At 36.0% G+C, this 11,851-nt stretch overlaps 1 protein-coding gene across 1 annotated transcript in view; it reads right to left on the bottom strand.

Annotated features, from left to right (window-relative positions):
- LOC110093400 overlaps nucleotides 1–11,851 on the bottom strand; it is a 20,165-nt gene that overhangs the window by 2,282 nt on the left and 6,032 nt on the right. The window lies entirely within an intron of this gene.

Genomic DNA, 11,851 nt, shown 5'->3' with positions numbered 1-11,851 from the left:
TTTTAAGTTCACTTAAATTGAAGTTCAAATAATCTTGAATTTAATTTCAAAAGTTTCAAATTCAAATATTACCTTGAGATTCATGCCGATCATGCAAAATTTTATGTAGACATATCAACCTTTAACAAAGAAATCTTCATCAAGTTTTGAAAAGATGAAAACTTTTTGTTATTCATTGGGAGGATTGGTGGTAGATGAGCACGAAAACACAGGTAGTGATCCTTCGACCTTCATCCCTCGACAATGATCCTTCGACCTCCATACCTTGACTATAATCCTTCGACCTCCATCCCTCGACTACAATCCTACGACCACCATCATTCAACTATAGTTCTTTGACCACCATCGCCCAGCTAAGGTCATTTGATCATCATCTCCCAACTATAGTTCTCAAATCACTATCATGTAACTACGGTTGTCCAGCCGTCATTGCTCGACTACAATCTCTCGACCACTATCACCCGACTACAATCCTCCAAATACAATCATCTAACTACAATCCTTCGACCATCGTCACCCAATTATAGTCCTTCAACCACCATGACCAAATTATAGTCCTCCGATAATCGTCGCTCAATTACTATCATCTGATCGTAGTTGCCCGACTATAATTCTTTGTCCACTGTCTCCTAATTCTGGTTCTCCGACCACTATCGCCTGAAGACTGTTCTTCGATCACCATCACTTGACTACGGTCCTTTGACCATTATCGCCCAACTATAGTCCTCCGACTATACCGGACTACCATCCTTTGACCAACATTACCCAGCTACAACCTCCAACTACCGTCACCCAACTAAGATCCTTTGACTACCGCTAATCCTTTGATCAACGTCCTGGCTAAACCGATGCAAACTAATTTCATCAACTACCTTTGCTAATAATTCATGCCATCAACACTACTTTGACTACAAATATTAACATTACAATGTAAATTGGAATTCTTGGTTTATGATCTTGATGTGGAATTCTGCTACCTTATAGTATTCCGCAGTATCACTATACCATTAGAATGCTCTCTGCTTTTTCTGTTATTTAGCATTATTCCCCACTACTTCTTTAACTAACTAAAGGACTATAGTACTTTTACCTTTTTGAGAGTTGCTGCACTTTTTGTAGAAAGCTGGGCTTCTCTTATACCGGAGAAGAGGCTTGAGCAAGACAGTTTTATCTTCTACATTGAAATTAGCTACAGTAGTTCTACTGTTTTATTGAAATTATCTTGCATTGTCCCCTGTTTTTCCATTGTTCTATTGCTTCCACAGCAGATCTCCCCGCCTCAAATGAGAACGATCATATCAACAAAAAATAACTCCTATGTCTCAAGAATCTTCTAACTTCTACTACATTCATTTTGTATAGTGTGTGTTTACTATATTATCAACACCATTGCAATCACGAAGGGTATTATAATTGATGATAAACATTAGTGAGATCTTTTTAACTGGATCATATTATGTGGTTATTTTCTCTTCTGGATTTTCCACATAAAAATTCTGGTGCCTCTTGTAGCTTTATTCTTATTTGTTTGTATAATGGTTCTTCATACAAAATTAATACAAATCTTTTTGTGCCACTGTGATTGTTATGGAATGCAACATTGATATTCTTCTATTATTTGTGAATGTAATCATTCTATTAGTAAAATTATTTAAAATCTAACTACGTATTTCTACTGTGTTGCTTGAATGCAGAAAGTGCTTAATGGACTCCAGCACACTATATAAGTAATGTGGGAATTTTAAACTCCATCCTGTGTGTCCTGTGATGATGCCAAGAGCTTCTATATCTTTAGTACCTTGCATGTATATAAATATTTATAAATTATTGAAAACTCCCTTTTAAAAACTAGTTAAACGGGAGATATTCCATCAAAATTTCATAGTTTTGTAAGTATGTAATTTCACTGCTTATGATTAGGAATGAGAAAAGGATATTATACTTTTGAATGATTTTATTTTGAGTGTTGATATAATCCAAATGTGAACACTCTGATGATAATTTTATATGAATTTATTACGCTAATTTTGGGTGTTGATGCATTCAAACATGCAATAGACAAAAAGATTGTAACAACATCATATTTTCTCCACGCCCAATCTTTATTTTAGTAATGTGTGGCAATATTCTCTCCATTCATTGAGGCAAATAAAGAATATATTTGCCAATATCTCTAATTTTATTTAAAGTGTGATATATCCAAGCACTCCTTTTAAAGATTGTTGACCTCGATTTTGGCTCAAGTGTGCTCGAGCCCTTTCGATCGATCTAATTGAATCCCTTCGAGCCCAATTTGAACTCGAACCGACTCGACTCGAGCCGGATTTGACTCGACCATGTTCGATTAGACTCGATTATTTTATTTTGATTGCGTCGAGCTTGATTCAATTTAAATTAGCATTGGTTTTGAATTTAATTTCGTGCAATTTGATTCGTCGCGCCGGCTCGAACCCGAATTGATTCGAATTGAGTCAAATTCAGGCTCGAGTTTAATCTAATTTTAACCCAATGAGACCTGTTTCGATTCAATTTAATCCTGGCCAAATTCCTCTAACTTTCTAATTAATTTGAATCTATTTTCCTGATCGAGTGATGGTCTCGACGGTCCGGATTGCCCCGAATTTCGAGTTCTGTCGCAATTGCAGACTTCAGTCGCGTGAGCCCCTGAATTGGTAATCGATTCGAACGACTGTGCGAAGGAGCAGAAGGTCGCAAGGCTATTTCGATGATTCGAGCAAAGCAGGACGTGGGGAGATGCTTAGAAGACCGAGAGGAAGCCTTCGGCTACCTCATTCGCTCCCGCTCCCTCTCTCTCCCGCTCCCTATCTCTCACGCTCTCTCCCACTCTCTCGGTCTCCCTCTATTCGCGCGACCAGCCACAAGCCAAAGCCCAGCCGACTCCTCTCTGGTTCGCGAAACGCTAGCCCGGCGACGTCGGTCTCCCTGATTCGCGAAACGCCAACCCGACCTCCTCAGCTCAGGAACACCCGACACCGCCCGAGCTGGTCCAGATCTCCCTCCTGGACGGATCTTCTCCCGTCATCCCTAGCTGTGAGCTTCTTGTTGCTTACAAGGTGAGTCTTCCTCCTTCTTCCCCTTTTCCCCTCTTTCTCATTCCTATTTCTTCATGCTAGTCTCAAAATGGAAGAAAAGAACAATATTTGAATCAAAATCTGGAATTAAATTTTCTGTTGACGTTCTTTTCTTCCTCCTTTCTCATTCCCCCTACTTCTCTCTTAATTCTCAATTCACTTTTACATGATTTTATAGTCAAGCATTGAGGGTTTAAGTGCTGTGCATTTGAACTTGAGCAATCCATCTTAGAAGTGCAGTAGTAAGTTTTGGGTGATATTAATTATTTCTTCTCCATGCCGGAGTCTTGATAACGCTCTATGTGGAGGGTATTGTAGTGAGTTTAATCAAATATGTGGATAGACTTTTTCTGCTTCTATGGTTATATATAATCACAAGTGTCGCGTGCTAAGCATTTGATAAAATGCTTCTAAGAAAAATCATAGTTGTGTTAGTTATATTATAACATTTACAAGGGAACTCTTACGTATGAGAGAGTTCCTTCCAACTCATCGCCTAAGGGTCTCTCAAGACACGCAAAAAAATGCAAAAAAATGTGAGATTATTTGTTTGGTGAAATGTTCATCTTCGTGTTTTGCTGAAATTATTATTGATATCCTCGAAGCTTGGTACTTCAATTTGTATAAGTATAATAGAAATTATTTGGTTGATGTGCTGTAATAAATTTGCTAATAAATTGTATAGGGTATTTCATTTTAATCTCTTTTTTTAATCTCCTTTTATGGGGATGAAAGATTAAAGTGACGTGGCTTTATTTTAACTATTTCTGATGTTAACCGGAGATTATTAGTTGTTTTCTTTTACCTTAAGAACTCTTTACTATGATATTCTTTGTCGAATTCGTCATTTTCTACCATTCCAGTTATGAAGCATGGTGTGACTTAGTTCAAAACAAAAAAAATTCCTTTTATATTGAGTACGTGGACTTTGGTTGAAATGAAGAGTTTTTTTTTTATACTCATGTTTTGTATGCATTAATATTTTATGAGTTGATCGCATAACCATTTAGTAATTGTGTAGGATGAAAGCGTTTCCTTGTCTAAACTTTCTTCTTAAACGAGCAACAAACTTTTTTTAGTCTCTTTTATAGATTGAGTAAGAATGTTAGAACTATTTTCATTGAATCTTCTAAGTTATGATGGAATACTAGAACTTTCGTTAAGCTTGATCTCTCAAAATTGAGTTTATTCGAGTTATTCTTTTATGCCTATGTTTCTTGATAAAGTAATTTATCGTATGAATTTGAGAACGTTTTGGTGAGTTGTTTAGAGGATTTTTGTTGAGATTTAGGTGTGAACCACCCTTTTTTATGTTAATTCATTTCACACAACTTTATAAAGTTGCATATCAAATGTTCGATGAAAATGTTTCTAAAAGAAAATCTTAATTACATTGCTTATATCAAAGCTTTATGTGATAGTTTTTGCTTACGAAGAGTTCCTTCCAACTCATCACCTCAAGGTCTTTTCATAATAAAATGTATGAAATTATTTATTTGGTGAGATGTACGGAATTTTAGTTTCCGTTATATTTCTTTCTCTTCATAAAGTGTTTCTTCAAAAAAAAAAAAAAAAAAAAGATGTAATTTCTCTATGTCCTTCTTTCTTGCATTGAGCTATTTTTCTCCCTTTTGTGGATGTATTTGTCTCATTCCTTACTTAAAGAAATTTTGTTGGTTTGGTGTTACAAATGAGAAACGAGATATGAATTGTGCGGTATTTTCGATGAAAATCAAGTCCCATCTTCTTCATTTTATATTTTACTTAAATTAAATATTTTTAAGTCTCTTTTTTTTAAGGTAAAAGTTTTTTTTTTTAGCATATAGATAGAAATCGGTAATTTACTTTAACTTTACGAACAAAAGCAATTTGAGTCTAATTGTATGCTTATATTAACCGGTTTAATGGTGGATGTTAACCATCACCAAGTTTCCTTGGCAAAATTCTATTTCTTATGGTAATGGTATGTCAACTTGGAGATGGCCTATAATTTCTAAACAATTGCAGTTGCTTACTACTTTATAAGTATTTAAGCATAATAATCTTTAGACCAAAGTTCTTCTGTTACTCCTTAGTACTCAAGCTTCCAAGTTTTTTTTTTTAATTATGGTGTTACTGTGTGTGAAAGCCTTTCACCTCAAGCTTTGATTGGATGTATTCATATATGAAATTTTGCTGGATATGATTAATGATTAAACATGTTGAATTCATTGCAATCATGCCTCTTCTCCACTATGCAATAGGGTAGGACATAGAAGGACCCATTTATCAAGATTTGTATCGTTCTGTATATTCAGTAGTGTGATGTTGCGTCTTTTGAATAAGAATTTGTGCGATAAATTACTTTTAAATACTCATTGTCTCATAATCAATTCACTTAGCAAATGTCCAGATTTTTTTCTTACATCCGAGTTTTGTTTTTGCTGATATGTGTATATTGAGACTTTTGTGCAAAGCGATAATTTACAAAGTTATAAGAGGAAGATATCTATTAGAAGTTTTTTTTTTTTTACTGTTAAAGCTGGTGGTTATTTGTCTTGGAACACATCCCTTATAGAGTGATCAAATCAGGTTTCTTGGGGAAATGTTTCAAACTAGATTTATTTAAGAAGTATTTGAATAACATATTTTCCTATGGACTATTTTGAATCAATTAAAAAAAAGAGAAGTTGCATTGAAATGGCAAGCTCGGTTTGAGTTAGCTACATTCAAAATCCTTGTACTTAGCCCCATTTTTCTTATGTCTTTATGGTACTGATGATGATTTAGTATTTAGCCATATGTTTCTATGGTTTCTATGGAATATCTTCCTTTTCTATAATAATGATGTGGCTTATTTAGATGACTTCAAACGAGTAGATGTGAATTGAACTCTTCATGCTAGTTCGTTTTTATGCGATCTTGTAAACATAGCATACTACTTGTTTGATAAAATGCCTTAATAAAATTTCACTTGTGTTAGAGCTTTGTGTTAAGAGATTTTCTCTTAATGGTTAACTTATGAACTTGAGATGCTCATGATATATTCTCTTTTATTTAACATTGAGTTTCTCTGAGTTGATTCCTTTCAATGCTCTTATGTCCGTTCATTTGGGATAAGATTAAGTAAGATTTGCATAATGTTTGCTCTTCCTTTATAATCATTATTGATAAGCCTCATGAACAAACATCATTTTCCACATGTTTCTTTTTCTTATAAGTTCGAGATATACAATTCTTCCTTAAGAACAAGGATGAGATTTGCTGAAATTTTCTCATGTGTTTGCGGATGTTATATTTTCATGTCAGTGTTATAAAATGCTGAAATATCCCATTCATGAGTTGCAAAAGTATTAAGTTGCATTTCTCGTTCATTTATATCATGATCTTGTTCTCTTTTTCTGTAAAAGCAAGGTGAATCTTTACATAGATTTTAAACATGACTTTGCTTCAGGTTAGCTAAAAGTATTTTCTAGGGTATTATAAAGAATGAAATTGCAATCAAACTTCCTTTTCCTAGACTACAACTCGAATTGAAATGCTTGTCTGGCACTTGATTTGGAGAAGTTCGAACTTATGAGTATTTCTCAATGTTACATGTAGATTGCAAATGATGGTCCATGATTTATGATTGGAGACTAATTTATTTCTTCTTCCGTTAGCATCTAGAGTAGCATGCATTTGTGGATTTCTAGATTTCTATAAAGTTTGGGTTGGCAAGATTGAATAGTCTTTTTGCTTGTATTTCTTTGTTTAAAATAAAAAAAAGGAATGAGAATGATTTGGAAGGTTTTATGATTTTTTTTTTATATTGAAAGATTTTGTGAATCATTCTATGGTTGTAGTTTTTCAAAAAAATGCTTTAGCAAGCCGTTTTGCATGAGAAGGTTTTGTTTTTAGTGAGTTTTGCGAATCGCTTGCATTAGAATTTTATGTTTTTTCGTCTCGCGAATGTTTTATGACGATTGCTTCACCATGAGGATTCTATAAAATCTTCTCATTGGGAAGCTTTGTTTTTTTTAACCCCACTCCAAATAAAACGGAGAGGCCACTTGATTTGTGGGTAGTTGGGTAGATTTTTTTGTGTCAAAAGAGATCTCGGAAGAAATTTTTGTAGGGTTTTGAGTCAAAACTAAAAGAAAGTTTTGTAGAGTAGTTTGTGTAAATTTGGTGTGGCATTCAATCTAGAGATTTTCACTAGAATCTTTTGAGACTTCTAGTTTGGGAATCCGCTTAGTGTAGTAAGATCCCTTAGTAAGTTTTATTTGGAGAATAAGGTATGTGTTTAGTATGCAAATTGCTTGTTGTTAATCCTTACTAATTTGTTAGAAGACAAGTGTTAATAAAACAAAAGAAAGATATTTTAGTAGATAACTTCTGGGGGGATTTAGTAGTAGTCATTTGGAAGTTTTGTAAGTCTTTTTCCTATAAGATTGATTTTGGAGTTTTGAGTGTTTAGGGACTTTAGGTGGAATGCTCTGTAGTGCCCTTTTGGGAGAAGATAGTCCTTAATTATTAGAATTAGATGCCTTTGAGTGTAGTTTCTAAAAGAAGAAAAATAGAATTTTTTGGGAAAATATAAACAAAAGAGAATTCTTATTTGGATTTAGAATGGGAATTTGTATCCCTTAGTTGAATATAGATTTGTTTGTAGTGTTTGTGGGTAGATTAGTAAAGTATCGAGTGCCTCGTTTGGAGTGGGAACATCAAAGGGCATGTTGCTTTATTAGGATGCACTTGACTTTCTACGAAGTGTATCCAATAACAACGATGCTACACCCCTTTTTTGTATTTGATTTTTCTTTCGTTGTTTTCCCGTTTTTTGTTTATGTTTTTGGTGCTAATGCTTGCAAACAAGGAGAAACCTAAAGAACAAGTGGCTAACAAATAACAAAAGGTAACGTTCTAGTTTTATTTTACTGCATTTCTATTTCTTTATATTATTATTTATAGAACTGCTCTAATACCTACATTTTCTTTTATGTTCGTCGCGAGGTCCTTTGGAAATGCAATGAGCAAGGAGCGGAGCATTGGATAGGGAGCTAGGACAAGGATCCTAAGCATCAGTCGTCCCTACCTCATCTAGTAGGGGCGCTACGGGCGGAACCACCGGGTCGTAGCCCCCGGTGCTGTAGTTCTAAAACTTAGAAAACCTTTAGTGGGCCTAGATGATTGTCCGCCCTGCCCTTCCTTAGGGCCTTAGAAACTTCTAATTATATTTAGGATTGTTTTTATTTCTTTTAGATCCCTAAACCTATGACATCCCGTATAGAAGTCTTAGGATAGAAGAACACACTTTCAATCCTACAACATTAGTGACATCTAAGGACAAAAATTAAGGACCGAGTCTTAGAAAATCATAGCTTAGGTGCATGTCCTCTATGGATAGAGACTTAAAAACAATAAAACTTAGTGACACGTTTTCCTAAGATTTAGATTTTTTTTTCTTTAATCTACTTAATAACAACCAACTAATATTTAATCTAATTCTTAAAAAATCTATTAAAACACTTAATTCTTAATTAATGTTAATTAACATTCATAATCATTAATAAATATTTTAAATCATAAACTCTAAATCAAATCTATATAAATCTAATCAATCAATCCCTTCTACCCATCTTAAATCTAAAGAGGCTAGTTAATTAGGATGATCAAATTGTAGAATTAAAAATTCATTAGCGAAAGACTTTTAAATATCAAACTTAGATGTAACTTTCTAAAACTGTCAATCACAATTCATGATTAATAAAAAATTAAATCTACCTTTTTTTTTTTTCTTTCTTTAAGATAACAACTAAATAATCATCAACAAAGTTAATTATCACTGGGTAACCCAGGCCTACGAGGCTATTAAATAGCCCCAAGGAGGGTGAAATAAACCTCAACGGCCTCGGTTGTGAAACAAAGGTGTAATTAATTAAACATTACAAAATTAAAAATACCTAAATCAATCCAAAACACTAAGATTTGAAGTTTAATTAAAATCTCTTCTTTGTCCATTTCAACAAACAAAATATAAATACAATACAAACTCTAACTAAAACTACCTATATGGATCTACCAAACACACTGCTTTCACACACATTGAGATGAGTTTTTGCTAGGACACGACTATTAAGCTTTAGGTTCAGGACTTTTGTTCTTGGCCTTTTCTTTTCTGTGCTGTGTTGTGACGCTCTGCAGTAGTGACCCGTGTGCTCGTTTGTTTTTGCTACTTGTTGTAAAGCCTTTTCTGTGATGTGATTTCCCTGTACTGTTTTTCTAGCTTTCTCCTTTCTGTACTGTGTTGTGAACGTTAGATACCCATAGGACTAGGCCACGCTCTTATACTAATGCTGTCTTCCTGCAGCGTGGCCGTGCTCATATAATGCTGCTAAAAGGGGCCTTAAAAATTAATAAATTATATATAAACTGCTTTAGGTACCTGCTTCAGACTGCTTAGGCCCCCAATAAATTAGAGGCACGGTCCACCTCCCCTCAAGGTAATTGATGTGCGCATTTTAATTTATATATGTAACTGTCTTGGGTGAAATTTTTATTATACCTGCTTAGGATAACCGCCTGCTAAAGGAGAGTCTAGATTTTTTCTTTCTTTCTTGTTGAAATGTATTTGATAGTAAATATTGGTGAAAATTTAAAATAAAGGCATTTTTTAAGGAGAAAAGGAATCCAAAGGGAAAAAGTTAAACGCCCTACAGGGGGTTTCCTTTTTCATTTGGATATCTTTTTGGAGCACTCACTACGAGGAGTCCAAAAAGGGAAAAGTAACCGCCTACAGGGGGTTTCCTTTTTCATTTGGATATCCTTTTGGGAGAGTCACTAACGAGAGCCGGAAGAGATCGAAGAACGATCGCAAGACGAATCAAGGAAGAGAAGAAAGAAGGACTGAAGAAGTATAAAAAAAATCCTTTTATTTTAAGATTTGCGGTCGTTTCCAGGGTTGTTTGTCGGTGGATACCCGGCCTACCTTTACTTACTGTACCCTGCGAGTAATATTGTATGGCACTTGCCATGGACATTCTTTTCCGTGGGGATTTTTGTTTCTGTGCTGTGATTTACTTACTTTTGTTGCGCAGTAAGAACACAGCTGCGTTTTTCATAGGTTTCTTTCTTGGCATGTGCTATGTGGTCTGATCGTTAGGTCTCTTTTAGGATAAAATTTTTCTACTCGTAATTTTTAATAAAATTTAAGATTAAACTCAACATAGAAACATAACGACTCTAGGGAATATGCCGGAATCGTCGCGGGGTGGCATACATGCATTCTCTCACCTCCTAGACAAATTCCTCTCGCCTGCGGTAAGAATCCGGAAATCGGCCTAATAGGATGAGTGCCGGACCTGGGGAATTAGTCATTCAAAAATATTTTTATAAAGCCTTTTTAAAATTCATACATGTTTTGATTGAAGACTAACCCAGCATATGCATTAGTACTAATTAAATTAAGATTAATTGGCATTAGTTTTAGGACATTAACCACTCATCAGTGTGGGATCATTAGGAATTTCTTCTCTAGTTTTGTCGATCCCAAATTTAGCGTCTAAATCTACTACCTCTTTCTGGTTCATCTTTGCATACAGGACGGACACAATGGAATTTTAAATACGATTAGGTGGTTTTAGGTTGGCTTTCCTTTGTCAGACAGGAGTAAGTCCAGATTGCATTAGTTAGGTTCGTAGATGTTAGGTGTTGTGCGGCATCTACATCTTTTGTAGATTAGATCTAAGGTGAGGGTATGAGTGAACCACTAATACATACCTTATTGGTGGGTAAGCTTTCTCTTCTGAAAAGCTATAAATCCTAACTATCGTCGCGTCACATAAAAATTTGAAACCCCGCCCATCATACCTTAGAACGTCTCCTTCTCGTTTCTGCTCATGTATGACTGTATGTTCTGCTTCTCTTTTCCCCTCCAGTTTTCCACTTCTTTTTAGCTAGGATGTTGACTGAACCTTGTATGCACTGATACGAGCCCGAGTGGGACATTTCCCCTTTGATTAGGAAGACCTAGAAACCTTGCACTAACCCACTTAGAGGAGATAATCTAACGTTCCTTGAATCGAGTCTCTAGACCGATGGTCTAAGATGTATTACTACGGGGGCTTGCGCCCGTAGGAAACCGAATCCCAAATCAAATAAACTCCCATTTGAGCTGATGTAATCGAATGGGGGAATCTCGTGAACTTTTTGGGTTATAGATATTATTATCTATCGAGGTTGGTAGGGTGAAGCCGCATCCTCCATGGCTAATCGTATCTATAACTCATTGCTCTCACTCGCCTGCTTGTGCCGGGTGTAAGGCCACGACCATTTTGTCCTACGGGATAGTGCGGTCGTACCTTGCCATTGCGAACCTGCACGGCGGAATCTTTCGGAGACCCACACCCTGGACGATCGTCCTGGACGTATGGACTGAACGTCGCCTTAAAGCAGGATGCGAGAGATCTTCAGCGGACGTCGGACTGACGTCGGCCTTAAGCAGGACGCCGAGTCTTCAGCAGGACGTCGGGACTGACCGTTCGGGCTAAGCAGGATGTCAGGTTCTTAGCAGACATATGGGACTGAACGTCGGGCTTAGCAGGACGAGCCGGGTATTTCAGCAGGACGTAGGGACTTGACGTCGGGCCTTAAGCAAGGACGTTCGGGTTCTCAGCAGGACGTAGACCGAACGTCGTGCATTAAAGCAGGACGTCTGGGTCTTTCAGCAGAACGTTCCGGGCTGAATGTCGACCTTAGTAAGAACGTCGGTCTAAACGTCGGGTCTTGAGATGGTGGTG

This window comes from Dendrobium catenatum, unplaced genomic scaffold, assembly GCF_001605985.2.
Source record: "Dendrobium catenatum unplaced genomic scaffold, ASM160598v2 fragScaff_scaffold_1038, whole genome shotgun sequence".
Taxonomy (NCBI): Eukaryota; Viridiplantae; Streptophyta; class Magnoliopsida; order Asparagales; family Orchidaceae; genus Dendrobium; species Dendrobium catenatum.
The sequence above is the reverse complement of the archived record's forward strand: the minus strand, read 5'-3'. Positions and strand labels throughout refer to the sequence as shown.